This window comes from Vicugna pacos, chromosome 11 (assembly GCF_048564905.1).
Source record: "Vicugna pacos chromosome 11, VicPac4, whole genome shotgun sequence".
Taxonomy (NCBI): Eukaryota; Metazoa; Chordata; class Mammalia; order Artiodactyla; family Camelidae; genus Vicugna; species Vicugna pacos.
In genome coordinates this window covers 45,049,555-45,060,230 of record NC_132997.1, presented here as the reverse complement: position 1 = coordinate 45,060,230, position 10,676 = coordinate 45,049,555, and the positions used below count along the sequence as shown (strand labels likewise).

The following is a 10,676-nucleotide window of genomic DNA, read 5'->3' as shown; positions in this document are numbered from 1 at the left end:
ATGTCAGAGCCTGGCAGGAACATGGAGAGCTGGTCCAGGAGTTTTGCATGTGGACTTTCAGTAGCAGAACTATTCGTAGGACAAAATCGTGGGTGCAGTGTGTAAAACGGAGCCAGGTGGGTCTGCTCTGGGAAAGCCCTGGGGATTCCACCGAGCAGTACTGGAAATCACTGTGGCCTGGAAGGGACACGACACGTCCAGTCAGCCAGCAAGCTAGAGGCAGAGACAGGAGTGGCAGCTGGGTGACTACTGCCCTAGGATCTCGGCTCTCCAAAACCAAGGCTCTGAGACTGAACCCGTGCCTACCCCTCTCCTCGCTTCTTGCACGTCCGCTCCTCCCCTGGGTCACCAATTGCTCTTCATCCATCCACTCGAATAATCTTTCTCAAAGGTAAATCTTGTGTCTCTCTCATTTAAAACACTTTGGCTGACTCACCTACACTTGACATTCAAGGCCCTAGCCTTCTGGCTCCAGCCTGACCTTCATCTTCCACCACTTCTGTCCTCCTGTGGATCCTTCGCCTCCCCATGTTCCACCATCACCCCACATCCAGCCCTCTGAGGTGCTCTCCTTTCCCTGAGCACCAGGTGGGAGGTGGGTGCCCCTTTGTGATCATAATCTTGTGCACAAGCTCTTTCCCTGCCCCTTTCCTCCGTACCCTTGCCCCCATCAGTCTGGCAACCCCTGCCCTTCTTGCCTCTTCTTCAAGGCCCAGCTGTTTTACCACCTCCTCTGTGGAGCCTTCCCTGACTGCCTCTACCATAGACCACTGCGCCTGGGCCTTCTGGTGTTTTTGGCACTGGGACCACTGCCTCTTCCTGTCTATTTACTTACCTTGTACCAACACTAGACTTGGGCTCCTAAAGGACTGTCATCATTATGTCCCCAGAGCCAATCGTGTCTGCACATAGTTAGCTAGCTTGTAGTCAGTTTGTTGAATGAATGAATGAACCAATGAATGGCTCAGTTCTCTCCAAGCAGGGCACGCATTATTTTAATTAAACAGTAGTGCACATTTGCCATGTTTTGTTAGCTGCCCCCTACCCCAACTTTCACTAACAGTGGCCTGATTTCCTTCTGGAACTTGCCTCTTCCCCATTGTGGGTGGTCTTGGTGGAGGGAAATTCCTGTCTTCTGCCTCCCATTATAAAAGCCAGCTCCCTACATCTCCTGGTCTACCCTAGGGAGCAGGCACGTGTCCTGACCTCTCTCCTGGGAGTCTGCATCTGGAGTGAGGGATGCAGGGTGTCAGCCAGGCTTACTGGTTGCTGGCAACAGAATCCAACTTGGTCAGATTGAAGCAGGAAGGGGGATTTAGTCAGAAAGAGGTGAAGTGGCCCACAGACTCACTGGGAGGGATGGGAACCAGGAACAGAAACAGGCAAAGAGGCCAGGCCACAGCTGATCACAGCCGAGTGTCCTTCCGAAGCCAGTGCAGTGGACTTGGCCGCTGCAGTTGCTGTCCCCAACCTCCCGCCACCAGCAGCGACGTGCTTTGCCCCTGTTCCAAGGCCTGGCTTCCTCCTGTCTCACTGTATGGGGAGGGACCTTGGCGGGCAACCCACCTGGACAGGTGACCCACCTGGACAGGCGCCTGTGCCCTAGCTGCAAGGGAGGCTGGGACTGCTCGGATCCACTGCTCTTGGTCCACAGTGGGAGGTTGACCCTGCCACTTCCCCACAAGGCTTTTAAGGCAGAGAATGTCTCAAGCCCAGGAAGGAGGGGTCATCAGGTGACGGACAACCAAAAAGAACAGCAAAAGCCACTGAACCCAGAGACAGAGGAGAAGATTGGAGGCCATTCACCTCAGGCGTGGTGGCATGCAGACTAGATGTTTCCCACTACCAGGCGGTGGCTGTGGTTCTTAATCCAGGCCCTTGGGAGAAGCCTGGGCCCCCGCTCCTCTCCAAGTCAGCTTCTCCCAGCTCCTGTCACTTCTGTGAGCTCCCGACATCCTGCCAATAAATTCCTTTTTGCTGAAGTTAACCGGTGTTAGTGTCTGCCGACCTCAGCCAAGCAACGCTAAGTGAAACCACATGTAAACATGAGCCCATGATGCTTGTAAAACCAAGGCAGTCCTGATAAGGCCTCAGGCCTCCTGACACCCCCTCACCAGCATTCTTCCCTGAGGGAACCACTGGTGTGAGCTGGATGCGTGTGTCCCAGAGCTTACTGGTTCATGCTTCCACACAAACGTACGTAGCTCTAGTAAAAGCTTCCTGGAAATAATATTCTATCCCGTTGTGCCAAAGACGTCTCCAGTTGTGAGGTGTGCCCTTGTTTTATGTGCTACCAAGAAGGACCAAAAAAGTTGCCAATGAAACCATAACTTGATGTTAAGATCTATCAATTATAAACCACATCTCAATTGCTGATTTAAGATGTGCAAAAAGATGTGTGTATTTGAATAGATGAAGGGCGGTCATAGCCACAACCAACTTACTTAGCCCTTACCATGGGCCGGGCGTCCTCACAAGTCCTTTGCTCGTATTAACTCAGTGAACTACTTACTCCATTCAATAATTTCTTGAGGTTGAAATGTAATTATCCATATTTTACAGATGAGCAAACTGAAGTACAGAAAAGTTAGATTATTTGCCCAAGGTTACAAGTCTAGTAAGCGGCAGAATAAGGATTCAGAGGAATTCTGGATTTAGAGGTTGCTTTCCTCACCGCCGAGGAGGCTGAGCGTTCTGTGTGCAGATGCACGCGTGTGCTGTGTGCCCGAGTATGTCTTTGTGTGTACGTGTGCCCTGTGTGTCTGTGTGTGTCTGTGTGTGCATGTAACTGCTTGTCTGTGTGTGCACATCTGCGTGTGTGCATGTCTATGTGTGTATGTGTGCCTGTGTGTACGTTTGCACACACGCACACACACGTCTTTATTCACTTAAGAAGGATCATTTTATATGTGCATCCTGTGCTGCGCTTTAATACAGTACTCTCCTGGAGCCCCTTCTGTATCAGTCCATCAGTTTCTCCCCCGTTCTTTCCAACTGCTGAAATATAAACCTGCCGTAAGGCCTTCAGCCATTCTCGTATTGATAGGCATTAAGGTTGTTTCCATTTCTGGCTCTATCTAACAAGACTGCCATAAACAGCCTCCAGCCGACCTCCGCGAGCTCGTGCAGGAGTGTCTCCCTCGGGCGGGCAGACAGAAGCAGAGCTGGTGCGTCCTGAGGCATGTGTGTTCCCAACCTTAGTAGATAAGCCACAGGAGAACACTGCTGGGGTATTTCTATTGTGGATGGACCTAGAGATCGTCAGTCTAAGTGAAGTAAGCCAGAAAGAGACAGAAAAATACCATATGATATCACTCATATGTGGAATCTAAAAAAAAAAAGAAAAAACAGGACACTATGAACTCATCTACAAAACAGAAACAGACTCGCAGACATAGTAAACAATCATGGTTACCGAGGGAAAGGGGGTGGGAAGGAATAAATTTGGAAGTTTTAGATTTGCAAAAGTTAGCCACTATATATAAAAATAGATTTTAAAAAACAAGTTTCTTTCTGTATAGCACAGGGAATTATATTCAATATCTTGTAATAACCTTAACTTTTAATGAAGAAGAATATGGAAACAAATGCATGTACATGCATGACTAGAACATTATGCTGTACACCAGAAACTGATGCATTGTAACTAACTATACTTCAGTTTAAAAAGATAGATAGATAGATAGATAGATAGATAGATAGATAGATAGATAGATAAGCCAACCTCCCCCCACCCCCCCCCACCTCATTTGCACTCCTACCAGGGCACCTGCGATAGCTCAGCTGGTGGAACAGAGGACAGAAGACCGGACATGTGGGTGCTCCTGCCAGCAACAAACGCAGGCACCTGCATAGGATTCCTACCCCAGACTCCTTACCAAATTTGCAGGCTGCCTCACCCCTCACCCTCCTCAGCATCTGAGCTATTTACACCACTGACTTCCTCCTCTCCCTGAAATCCTCTCCCGCCCTTGGCCTCCAGGACAATCCACAGCCTTGATTCTGCCACTATACACTTCAAGTCCTGGTCACGGACTCTTCACTGGCCAGCCGGTCCTGGCCTGACAGCCACATTACCTAGAGGTGAACTTCCCAAGAGGGCTGGCAAGGATGTTAAAAGGCACTCTGAGTTGACAAAATAGGGCATCCATTCTCAAGGAAGTCTGGGAGACACTGGGAAAATTAAAGTTGCTGCAGGACTTCTCATGGCCTTTATTGAATGAAGCAATATGCAGTTGCAATCGGCACTGAACTCAGGACAGCCACAGGGCAGCAGCCGCTACTGGATTCACGACCAGCTGACAGGAGTGCACCTGTCGGCCAGAAATACCAACAGCTCAGGGCCCTCCTCTCCTTCTTGCTCCCCATTGCAGCCTCCCAGGGTCTCCCTGGGGCCCCTGTCCTCTCTCCAGGTCTGCTTGTATCATGCCCCACCCTCTACAGTCCTCCCTGGGTAGTGCAGAGGAAAGAGAACTAGATGCAGAGACCTGGTCATCCAAGGCCTTGAGCCAATTACTCAACCTCACTATGCCTCAGTTTCCTCATCTGTAAAATGGGGAAATATTCAATAGCTACCTTAGGGTACTATGTGCAGCTGAAGTGCATTAATATTGAGAGAGCAGAGAAATGCTTTGCACGGAGGAGGGCCTCAGTGCAGCTCTGCCAGCAGGGAGGCAGTAGAACTGGGTTCCAGCTCTCTCCATTGGCCACTGTTTGTTTGTCTTTGACACATCAGCCTCTTCCTCAGGATCTCTGCTTCCTCATTTGTTAATGGAGGCAGCTAGACCCCACTGGAAGGTTGGGTGAGTCCCTGCCTGCAAGGGACCCCAGTTTGTGTCTTGTTCAACTTGGGTCTCCCAGAGCCTAGCGTGGAAACTACCATGGAGCACTGTTCAGTGAGTACAGGGTGAGCTGGAAGGAGGAAGAGGCACTCACCTAAAGCATCAATAGGACAGTCAACAGCCCTGGGACAGTCTCCAAGCAGGGGAGCAGGGGCAGAGATGTGCCAGGCAGGGAGCCTCCTGGCATTCCTGAAATACTCAAGGGTGTTACTTGGATCACTAGGAATCTAGAAGAGGAGGAAAGAATTCAGCAAAGATTTCATGAAGCAGGAGGAACTCAAGATGAGCCTGGAATGATGGGTAAGTTTTACTGAGCTCCAGGGAACAAAATTGAATATTGCAAGAGTGATATTCACAAGTGGAGAGAGCAGAGGAGGGGGTAGAGCCTTGGCAGTGACGATTCAGGCATCTGTGCCGATGTCTGGGGGATCTTTCCTCTGCTTGGGGATGAGGTAGATGCAGCTTCCGTCCCCACCCTGCCTGAGCAGAGATAAGATCTATCTCCCTGGCAAACAAAGCCAGGTCTCCCACCCCCTCCCCAGGCTTGCCCTAGCCCTCCGTGTGCTGAGAACAGCGCTGTGGGCTTAACCATCCCCCAGAGAAAGAGGGAGAGCGAGTCTCGTCTCGACAGAGACAAATGAGACGCGACGTCCTCCTGGCTCAGCCGCCTGGGAGACCCAGACACCCCTCACGCCCATCAAGAGCTTCCCGCCTCTGCTCCCTCATTATCTCTGCTGGGGTGTCCTCAGGCCAAAATAGCGCACCCAACCCCAGCCTCTACCTGGATATCATTATGACGACTCCCACTTGAAATTATTTGTTTTTCTCTATTGATCTTGGTTCGACACTGGAAAAACGTATTCTTTGTAAGGCACTCCCAAGGGCTTAATTTGTCCGCGTTGGAAGCCTTTTTTAATAGGATTCTGCCCCATTGTTTATTCTGAACATTCAGTTCCGAGAGCTGGGATTCAGCTCTTTTAATAGAAACTCATTACTGGGGTCCCTCTGCATCAGAAAGCTGATACTGGCGCTGGGAGGAGGAGACAAATTAGGAGACTGCCAAGGGCCCGTCTGATCGGAAGGCCCCGCGGGAGGCAGAGTCACCATCCAACGCCCGCCGCCCTCCTCTGGTTAGAGAGACCTGGTGCGGGGGGGGTGGGTGACAGCCACCAGGCTAGGCAGAGAGCCCAGGGGCCAGTGAGCCTGCCCCAGAGCACACCAGTGACCCAGGAACCCCTCCATCCCTGACTAGTTTGGCTCTCAGAAGCTCTTCCAAACTTGAGCTGACACTAGTCTCCTAGAACAATATTTCTCAAAGGATGACCTGTGGTATCTCTCCATAGGAATCCCCCAGGATGTAAATTCAGGCTCCCAGGTCTACCTCCAGATAGTTCTCCCCTGCCATGTGGCTCGCACCTCAGGACTTATTGGGGTCAGAGTACCATCCCCATGGGTTTCCCATGCCTAGACCTGGTTCTGTATGAATCCCAAACCCCGTTTGTTTCTCTTGCTCAGAGACTGTATACCCCCTCTACCACCCAACTACTGCTTCTGAGGTTGACCAGATGCCCCACAGAGCAACTAGGACTCACACATACGGGGTCATCCCAGGACCTCATGGTCGGGCCCCTATACCAGGCAGACAGCTTGGCGAGTGAATTGCTCCCAGTAGCCAGCAAAGTATTTCTTTCACAGAATCACATGAGATCAGGCCAGCAGAATGGCGCTCACATGATTGTGAATGATTCAAGTGTTTTGCCTCGCCTGCGAAAAAGAGAAAAAACTACTGGCCTGGGGCCCTGCGTGCCCAAGGGGCAGCCCTGCCTCTAGGCCTGCTAAAATAGTAACATTAAGGACAAAGCCCAGGAATCTGAATTTTTTTTACAAATGCCCCAGGGAACCCTGATGCTCACTGAAGTTGGGAATCTCCTGGAAGTGCGGTGATGAAAGGGAAAGAGAGTGGTTTTTAGAGTTACTCAGAACTGGGCTCAAGCTGTGATTTGCAGCTAGCCAGCTGGGTGACTAAGAACAAATTCCTAACCTTCTCTGTCTCACTTTGCACTCATAAATGTTTTCAATACATGGTGGCTTTAAGAGCCCTTTTAGGAGCAAGGCAGCCTGCAGATCTTGCATACGTAAGGCTAGGACCACGCACACGACTTCCCCAGTTCCAAATCCAGCATATGGCAGGAATTTAAACAATGATGCCTGGGATCATTCAGTCAGTCAACAGACATTTATTGAAATCCTACTATGTGCCAAGCACTGTGTCAGCAGTGGTGAGACAAAACAGACTTGGTCCTCTGCCCTCATGGGGGGAGACAGAGATGAACAGACAAAAGACAATTCATAAACATTTATTTAGTTACACTGGTGATTGGTCCTGAATGGAGCAGAGCAGTGTGGCATGGAGAGAGGGGACATGCTCATCTGAGGGGGAGAGGGAGGGCTTCTCCAAGGAGGTGAGACAGCCCACTGGGACCTGCAGGTGGGGCAGGACCTGCCAGGGGAAGAGAGAGACCACATGTACTTTCTGGTCTGGTTTCTGCCTTTCAGGGACCACTTCCCCTCTCTGTGACATCTCTTTCTGGAAGTAAATAAAGATGATTGATTTGACAGCTGCTCTGTGCAGAATCCAGATGAGCTCAGTGGGTTTGCAGAGGGCAAGCAGACAGACGCATGGCATCGCTGAGGACTGAGCGCGTGCCAGCCTCTGCACTGAGTGAGTCCCACGCATCATCTCATCAGATACCCACAACAGGTCTGTGTGTGGGTTTTATCATTGTCCCCATTTAACAGATGAGGAAGCTGAGGCTCCAAGAAGATAAGTAACCTGTCACCCTAGTAGGGTCTCAGAGCTAATAAACGGTAGAGCCAGGATCCAAGCCTGGGCAATGTGACCTCTCGTGCCCCTAGGCTAAAGCCTTCACACCCCACCTGTGCCATTGTCTTCAGAACGCACTTTTCCATGTAGAGAGGCATCAGACACACTTGAAAGTTACCTAAGAGAGAGTTGATCTGAATGATGTGAAACTGCACAAAATGAGATGCAACCAGAGAGAGGGTGGGAGGGTAATAGACCTGGAATCGCATCTTGACATCTCCTAGGATGACTTCAGGCCTCAGTGACCGCATTTACAGGATGACGAGCTTAGAGCAGGGCAGTGGTTCTCCAAATGTGTTCCTTAGAGCTCTGGACTTCCGCAGAGGTGCCCTGGGGCTGCCCTCGGTGGGTGCAAGGCCACCACTCCCGCCAGTCCCCCCAGATAAACATCAGCTTCCTGGCAGGCAGTTGTTGGAAGAGTCTCCGAGGCTGTGACAGCACAGATGATCATAACAAGCTTGTCTTCTTTAACATCCTTCTTAAGTCAGTCTGCATTTATTGGGCACACATCACGCTGCGAGCTGGGTGTGGAGGAAACAGACAGGTCCCTGCCCTTCAGAAGCACCTAGGCCGGGGGAGGAGGTACCCAGAGCCAGCACCCAGGTAAGCAGAGGCCCTGAACCACAGGGAAGGTCCTTCCCAACTTGGGCAGAAGTTCAGAAAAAGGCAGAGTCCAAGTTGGTATTCAAACCCAGAATTCTTGGCCCCCAGTGCCATGCTTTCTTCCCACCCTAACTGCATCAGGTAAATTGATCTGGGCATCAATAAAATGGTCATTTCATGGGATAAAAAGATCTCAGTAGAGTCTCAGAAGGTGAGGGGAGCTGCAGGGACAGAGGCAAAGGGGGAAGGCAGAAGCCAAATCATTAGACAGAGGCAGAGGATCAGGACAGAATCCGGAGCCAAGACGGGTTTGAACAAGAGCTCCAGATAGTCAAGGTCAAGTGACTGCTGCTGGAGACACAGGATTACCAGGGCGTTCTACTCATCTATGACTACAAAAGCCCTACCAATGAAAATTGCTGATAATTGTTGAGCACCATATCAGTCAGGAGAGTCTGAGGATGCCGCAGCAACAAGTAGCTCCAAGATCTCAGCACCTTAACACAACAAAGATGTGTTTCCTGCTCACACAAGACTCATGGCGGATCCCGGCAACTCTCCAGGATGCGTGATCTCCATGCAGTGGCTCAGCCACACAGCTGACAGGTCCTTCACCATCCAAAGCTATGCTGTGTGACCTTCTCAGTCACAGCTGCAGCAAGAGAGACTGGAGAATGGTACACTGGCTTTTCATGATGCCAATTTAGAAGTGGCACCTGTCACTGCTGCTCACATTTCATTGGCCTGAACATGGCACTTGGTCCACTGAACTTTAAGGGGGTTGGTTAAATACCTTGCATAGGTTATTTCTCTTTGCATATGAAGAAATGGAGGCATGAGAATGAGAGAATGAACAGAAAGAACTTACCCAAAACCACCCAGCTAGTAGTGGAAGAGTAGTTAATCAAACCCAGAAGGTCTGTGGCTTAACCCTCACTCTACTTCCTCCCAGACTCTGAGGACATTGGTGCTTCAGAAATGGTCAATCCATCGCCGGAATGCCATCCTTCAATTAGCCCTATGAAGGCATCCATGTCCTCTAGGCATGAGATAAATTTGGGGAAGGATGCCATGCTTCCCTGTGGCTGGGACCATCCATAGCCAATGTGGAAAAGAAGTCAACACACTAAGTGTTTCCCAGTGGGGAAGGGAGGTAGGCGCCTCGGGATTGCAGATCTGCCATGAGTGGCTTCTGACAGCAGGAGAGGCAGGGAGAACAGCCTCCCTGGAAACTGTGCATCTTGCCCACAAACTCTTCAATCACAAATGCCAGGTGCAGGGGGTTATAAACAGATCATCGCTGTGGTTCAATCCATGCATTGGGGTCTGAGATTTCCATTACAGGACGGGAAAAATAATAAGTAACCACTGACTCGCATATCCAGGGTTATTGACTTGAAAGGTCATATATTGATGGACAAAAAGCCAAGGTCAATATTTGATTTTGAGGAACAATAAATCTTGATATCCATGGAAAGAAGCCATCAATGCAGGCGCTGTTAGGCAGGGACGAGGACGCCTTCACGGCAGGGTACTCCTGCCTCCTCTGTGCTGGGCGAAGAGCACTCTTGCACGGGATATTAGGAAGGAGGCCTGTGTGTGCTTAGCAGTTTCTAGGTAGCTCTGGGTGGGTGCATGTTTTAAAGAAAGCCCTCAAAAAAGAGAAGCATACCCCGTTTTCAGAGGACTGCCCCTCTGTCCCCGTCACACAGGTGGAAGGAAACTCCTTGCCCTGTATGCTGTCCTTACTGCCTGCCACCGCCCCACCCACCCACCAGCATTTGAGACTGACCTCCACTCTCGCTGAGTTGGATGTGGATGGAATTTCCCTTTATCTGCTTTCCAACTCTCTACTCACCAAGCCTTCAATGTCTTCATCTCCCCATGCAGATTTGGGTGCATTCCCAAAGAAAGACGTGCCAGTGAAACCGCAGCTGATGCAAACCCAGCCATACCTGCTTTAAAGAGCAGACTCGCTCCTTTCTCCTCCCTTTCCAGGCCCTGCTCCCGCCGCTGACCTCACCTCGTCCTCCACTTCACAGGAGGACCACCCAGGGAGCTTGCCATCCCTGCCTAGTTGGCTAGCTCGGGCCCTCATGAGTTTGTTTGCACTGTGGTCACTGCCAGAAACCTCTTCTCCTTCCCTCCTCTCTCTGGACACCTCCACCTAGGGAAATGTCACTCATCCTGAAACTCCCTGTTTGATACTATCTCCTTGACAAAGCCCTCTCTACCCCTCCCCAGGCAGAGCAGCCTCCTTCTACCTGCCCCCATCTCCCTCCATCCCTGCTCTATCTCTTGCCGCCTTCCTGGAACCATTTTGGCTAGAATGTCGATTGGTCTTCATT

The 10,676-nt window shown here is 50.7% G+C and overlaps 1 long non-coding RNA gene across 1 annotated transcript; it reads right to left on the bottom strand.

Moving 5' to 3' along the window:
- Positions 1 to 4,182: 4,182 nt before the first annotated feature.
- LOC140699786 (uncharacterized) lies at positions 4,183 to 5,730 on the bottom strand. Its single transcript, XR_012078024.1, has 3 exons — positions 5,623 to 5,730; positions 4,936 to 5,068; positions 4,183 to 4,313 (listed from the first exon to the last, which is right to left on the bottom strand). It is a non-coding gene; the product is annotated as an uncharacterized lncRNA (long non-coding RNA).
- Between the last annotated feature and the right edge of the window lie 4,946 nt (positions 5,731 to 10,676).